Below are 6,373 nucleotides of genomic sequence, written 5' to 3'. Positions count from 1 at the left end.
CCCTCCGACTTTGCGCCTGCCCTGGCCGAGTTCACCGTAGAAGAGCTGTTTTGGGATGCGAGTGTCGGACATGCGGGAGACGTGGCCCGCCCATCTCAGCTGGGCCTTGCGCATGATTGTGATGGTGCTAGGGAGATCTGCCTGCTTCAGAACTTCCGTGTCTGGGAAGTTAATATCTATTAATATCTATTATACATAGATATTAACACTTTGCAGTTCGGCAGTACATATACTAAAAATTGGAACGATACAGAGAAGATTAGCATGGCCCCTGCGCAAGGATGACACGCAAATTCGTGAAGCGTTCCATATTTTTTTTTTTTTTTTTTTAATGGCGGTGCCCCAGCATGGCCACAGCTCATGAGCTGAAACTAGAATCAATCAATGAATCATATACATACATATACGTCGCTCTAAAAAAAACAGGAATGCTAAGGGAAGGTCAAAATTTTAGATAAGAGAAACCAAAAGGTCTCATGGTATTCATTTAAAAATTCCTCAGTAGAACTTATTATTATTACCTCCGCCTTTAAAATTATTTTGAATGATGAATTTGTTAACTTTGGCTTGTATTGGATAAGGACAAACTATTTATTACTGTTACTAAATTTTCTGCAGCCACCTTCACATTCCATGATTACCATTGTGAACCTGATAAGTTTTCTGGATTATTTATCCGGAACTTTTTACCTGATATTTGATTGCGGTCGGATTCATTTTTAGCATTCCTGTTTGTGAGAGCAGTCGAGTTCATTTAAGATATTCTCATTTTAAAAAGCATCTTTGCCTAATCGTTGAGAGGCCGCCGGCGTTGTCGTTAGAGTTGTTTTTCGAATCATTTGATTCTGAGCTGTGTTCAGAAGTGTGTTCGCTCCATGTGAGTTTTCTTGTATTGTATTGTTAATTTACTGAATTGTTGAACTGATATTAACTGGAATTGTTGAAATTGTTGTTGCTAACTGGCTTTTATTTTCTTCCTCATTTATGGGTGAAGTTATGAATAACACTGACATGGAAAGTAAACCAACGGGGAGTTACGCTGCGGTGACCGGCAAAAGCCTGTCTGTAGAGGTACTGCAGATTCATGAAATCGAGTTAAAGAAGAATTTTTTTAAAATATAATGGTTTGTTGGAGAAGAAGGGAGACAGCCTGAGGTTGACGCCCCCTAAAGAAATACTTGAAAAAACTGAAAAAAGGACGCTTATTTATAGAACGTTGAATGTGACAACGAAAGAAGTTGAAGTAGCAGCGGAGGAAGTAGTAGAGAAACGTCTACGAGAGATAAAGGATATTACGACATATTACACGAGAGGAAAGAAATACAGCACGGCGGCGGTACACTTCGTAAACGAAGAAGAAGCGAAGAAGCACTCCACTGTGCCTTTGAGATCAGCCGTGTGGGCACTGCTACCTACTTACTGTGGAAAACGTGCGGCCAGAGTAAAAATAGGTAGAGTGCCCCCAGAAATTGATGAGGCGTGGCTGGTGGCAGCCATCCTCTATAACTCAGAGGGAGACACTCAGGTATTGAAGATATCGAGAACGACGGAGGTGAACTGATGGACTGGAGGTGTCACTCCATATCAGCCTGCCGGACCTTCACAAAATTGCGGAAGAGCTGGTGCTACCAGATGAGACAAGATTGAGAATCGTTGTGGAGGGGAGACCTCCGGTATGTTATTTATGTGGGGTAAGGGGACACATGAAAGCAAAGTTTTCCCCAGAAACACAAGCAGGAGGAGGCAGAGAAGGAGCGTCAGGAAGAAGGGGGCGCAACAGCGGAGGAGGAGGAAACGGTGGGAAAATATACTGTGGCAGAAAGAAAGAGGAGTAATGTGGAATCTCCACCTAAAAGCCCGAAGAAGAAAAGAAAGGCAAAGGAGAACAAGAACGAGAAAAGAAGGAATGAGGAGCCAAGTGAGGAATGAACACAAAAACTGTTGCCTTCAACTAGTAAGGAGGAGGAAAGACGGAAGAAGAAGAGACATGAAAGTGAGAAGGAAGGACAAACAGAGACGGGGATACTAGCAACAGAAGAAGAGAGTGGAGGGGAACAACAGAGAGAGCTACCGAAGCGGGAAATATGACAGGACTATGATTTGTTACAAAAAGAGTGTAGAGTCAGAGAAGAAAATTTTATAAATGAAACATGTAATAAGTGTTAAATTGACGGAAATCGAGATGAGAAAGCGGTGCTGTTGGAGGAAGAAAGAGCAAGAAGGATGCAAGAAATATTTAGCAACAGGATAATGTTAACAGGAATGTTATTTCGTTGCAGTGAATTGCCACAAGAGGTAATATTTAACGATTTGATGGAACACATGGTGTGACATTGTGTGGATTTTTAAACAAAAAGAAAACTAACAAGATACAAGACTGATAAGTACACCCTTTATTTAAAAACAGTAAAATGGACCTACCTGCTTTGGAGGGGGTAGGAAAGCCATTTCATTCTCATTTTCATTTATATTCATAATTCTTTCGTTATATGTTTTTAAGTACCTAAGTTATTGTTTTGGTTGTCTTTTGTGTTGTCCCTTCTAATTTGAGGCCTTGTGCCTAATTAAAGAAATAAGGGCGTTGATATTGCCTTGGTAGAGGTTTGCGCTCTCTGAATGCTCTTGATAGGATTTAATTACAGTTTGACTCATTTCCATACAACTTAAAAGTTTCGTAGTCTCGACGTATGAGGTTCGTTCAACAATCGTACGAAACCCCAATTTGCACGGAGCTGAGTCAAACTGCTATTAAATAATATATATAGAAAGGGGTGTGTGTGTGTGTGTGTGTGTGTCTTTGTATGCACCACCAGCCTGCTTGACAATCTGTGTTGGTTTATTTACATCGATTAGAACGCGTTGAAAATCTCAGCTTGCTTCTTCAACATATATTCATTTACTTGTTATAATCACTGGACAGTTAACATGCTTGGGGAACAACTTGAAGTGTTTAATCGCTCATATCGATCCCAGTATTTTTTTATGTATCATATTTATTCTATCAAACTGCTAAGTGGAACCACAAAAAGATGAATTTTCAACCATTTAACAGATAGTTATACTCGGCGATATAGCTTGCAGCAGGTCTTGTTCAATACGCAGCATTGAAAAGTCACACACACACACACACACACACACACACACACACACACACACACACTCGCACACACACATACACACACACACACACACTCGCACACACGCACACACACACACACACATACACATATATATATATATATACATATATATATATACATCGTGGCATTCTGTCGGTCACGACGGTGAGGATCCCAGTTGATCTGATCAACAGAACAGCCTCCTCGTGAAATTGAGGTGCAGGTGGCTGAGTACTCCACAGACACGTGCACCCATAACGTAGTTCTCGAGGCGATACAGCGTGACACACCAATATTCTTTTCTACTCTAGGCGCAAAATCTGAAATTTTGTGGGAGGAAGCCAGTCGATTAGATCGACCCCAGTATGTAACTGAAAGAATGAAAGGCAAATTCGACCACGGCGGAATTTGAAAGTAAAGACAGACGAAAAACCACTAAGCATTTCACCCGGCGTGCAAACGTTTCTGCCAGCTCGCCGCCTTTCTCAAACAACATTCTTTTCTACTCTAGGCACAAGGCCCAAAATCTTTTTGGGAGGAGTGGGTCAGTCGATTAGATCGATCCCAGGATGCAACTGGTACTTAATTTATCAACCGCGAAAGGATGAAAGGAAAATTCGACCTCAGCCGAATTTGAACTCAGAACTTAAAGTCAGACAAAATACCTCTTTCTTTACTACCCACAAAAGGCTAAACACAGAGAGGACAAACAAGGACAGACAAACGGATTAAGTCGATTATATCGACGCCAGTGCGTAACTGGTACATATTTAATCGACCCCGAAAGGATGAAAGGCAAAGTAGACCTCGGCGGAATTTGAACTCAGAACGTAGCGGCAGACGAAATACTGCTAAGAATTTCGCCCGGCGTGCTAACGATTCTGCCAGGTCGCCGCCTTCCTTATCCAATATCATCAGTAGGTATGTTAGTGGTGTAACAAACGACAATGACTAGTATTATTTATTCTCTTCTCTCTGTCTGTCTCTCTCTCCATCTCTTTCTCTGTCCGTCTCTGTCCGTCTCTCTCCACACACTCACACGCACACGCACACATACATATACTTAGGTTTGGAATTGACCAATGTCATTATTAATTAGCACCACCTGGAGAAGATATTTAATTATGTTTCCCGTTATAGTCATATTTTGGGCACTCACACATACAAACACACACACACACACACACACACACACATACACACACATTCGCAATAAATGAAAATACGCAAAATTAGAGTACTCCGTACGATTCTATAAAAGACAGAGGTACACGAACACACATACCATGTATCATGTATAAGTACACACGAGGGACGTTCAATAAGTAATGCCCCTGACCCACTTGCAGTTGATTGAACTAGCTGGAATTTTGCATGTGCAATTATTTGTATCTCTATAGAGTAAGTGGCGAATTACAGCTCTGAACTAATTGTGGTTTCTGATTTACAGGTGTTTGAACTGAGTCAAGTGTGAAATGGAGCCTGTTGAGTGTCGAGCAGTGATCCGGTTTTTGTATTTGAAAGGACGCAAACCACGGGAGACTTTTGATGAAATGAAAGTAACTTGTGGTGATGATGCCCCATCATATGACCTTGTAAAACGATGGCATCATGAATTCAAACATGGTCGGAACTCTGTGAAAACAGCTTCCAGATCTGGTCGACCCCTTCTGCCATTGATGAGGCATCTGTCCGTCAAGTTGAGGTTGCCATTTTGGAAGATCGACGCATAACTATTCGCCAAATAGCCTATGAGGTCAAGATTAGTACCGGGTCTGTGGAAACTATCATTCATGACCATTTGCATATGCAAAACGTGTCTGCCAGATGGATTCCCAGATTGCTCACACCTTTCCAGAAGCAAGAATGCGTCGAGTGCTCGAGGATGAATTTGGAGATGTGCCAAGAAGATGAGTCAAAACTTTTCAAAATACTGATTACACAGGATGAAACCTGGATCCATCACTATGACCCAGAGACCAAAGCCCAGTCAATGCAGTGGAAGCACCGTTACTCACCTCCTCCAAAGAAGTCAAGGATGCAGCCCTTCGCTGGCAAGGTCATGCGCACAGTCGTCTAGGACCAGGACGGAGTGGTGATGACAGATTTCCAGGCAAAGAGTACCACAATTACAGGAGCCTATTATGCTTCACTTTTGAGGAAATTAAGAGAAGCTATCAAAATCAAGAGGCGGGGTAAGATCAGCAAAGGCATCCTCCTCCTGCAGGACAACGCTCCGGTCCACAACTCGCGTGTCGCCAGATTAGAAGCACAGGCGTGCGGCTTTGAACTCGTCCCCCATCCCCCTACTCTCCTGACCTTGCACCCTCTGATTTTCACCTCTTCCCAGCCATGAAGTTGTTTTTGAAAGGAAAGCGTTTCCCAGATGATGCAGCCTTGATTTCTGAAGTCACGTCGTGGTTGGAGCACCAAGCTGGGGTCTTCTACAAAAACGGTCCCCAGAGCTGCATCAAACGATGGGAGAAATACGTAACTCTGGGTGGTTCCTATGTAGAAAAAAACTAATAACTGTGCCAAGTTTCGTTGCTCTACTGCTATGGGAAGTGGGTCAGAGGCATTACTTATTGAACGCCGCTCGTATATTAGTATAGTGTGTGTATGAAATAACATACTAGTTTCATGATATAATAATAAAAAATAAACTATCGTCGAACGATAGGTAGACTAGAATGCATATATGAACGTGTAAGTCATATGAACTATTTTCAGGCATGACTTCTAAATTTGAGGTATTAAAACCACCAAAGACTGAGATGAGAAGTCTAAGGATAGGCTTGAATCAGTTCAGCTCAGGTTTTAATAGTATTGTTCTGAATATAATTATTTCCCTTGTAATTATAATTGCCCCTCACAATCACTATTTCTAATGATTGTGGAATCACGTCGTCTTAAATAATAATAATAACATATTTTACTTGTTTCAGCCATTTTGACTACGGCCATGCTGAAGTACCGCCTTGAATGCTTTTTTATTCAAACAAGTCGATCCCCGATTTATTTATTCAAGCCTAGTACTTATTTATCGGTCACTTTTGGCGAACCACTTATTTATGGGGGCATAAACACACCTACACCGGCTTTCAAGCAGTAGTGGGAGACACAGACTGACACAAAGATACATACATGCACCACACACGCACACACACGCACACACACACATACACACACATATATACGCACACGCACGCACGCGCGCATATATATATATATATATATATATGACGAGCTTCTTT

General features: G+C 41.8%; 1 long non-coding RNA gene and 1 other non-coding gene across 2 annotated transcripts in view; one reads left to right on the top strand and one right to left on the bottom strand.

Moving 5' to 3' along the window:
- The first annotated feature begins 212 nt into the window (after positions 1–212).
- Positions 213–316, top strand: LOC115220325. The gene has a single exon (XR_003882507.1). It is a non-coding gene; the product is annotated as a U6 spliceosomal RNA (small nuclear RNA).
- A 3,093-nt stretch (positions 317–3,409) lies between these two features.
- LOC118766163 overlaps positions 3,410–6,373 on the bottom strand; it is a 17,032-nt gene continuing 14,068 nt past the window's right edge. The window contains exon 3 of the long non-coding RNA XR_005002073.1: positions 3,410–3,421. This is a non-coding gene — a long non-coding RNA (uncharacterized LOC118766163). The remainder of the gene's footprint in view (positions 3,422–6,373) is intronic.

Source organism: Octopus sinensis, linkage group LG1, assembly GCF_006345805.1.
Source record: "Octopus sinensis linkage group LG1, ASM634580v1, whole genome shotgun sequence".
Taxonomy (NCBI): domain Eukaryota; kingdom Metazoa; phylum Mollusca; class Cephalopoda; order Octopoda; family Octopodidae; genus Octopus; species Octopus sinensis.
The sequence above is the reverse complement of the archived record's forward strand: the minus strand, read 5'-3'. Positions and strand labels throughout refer to the sequence as shown.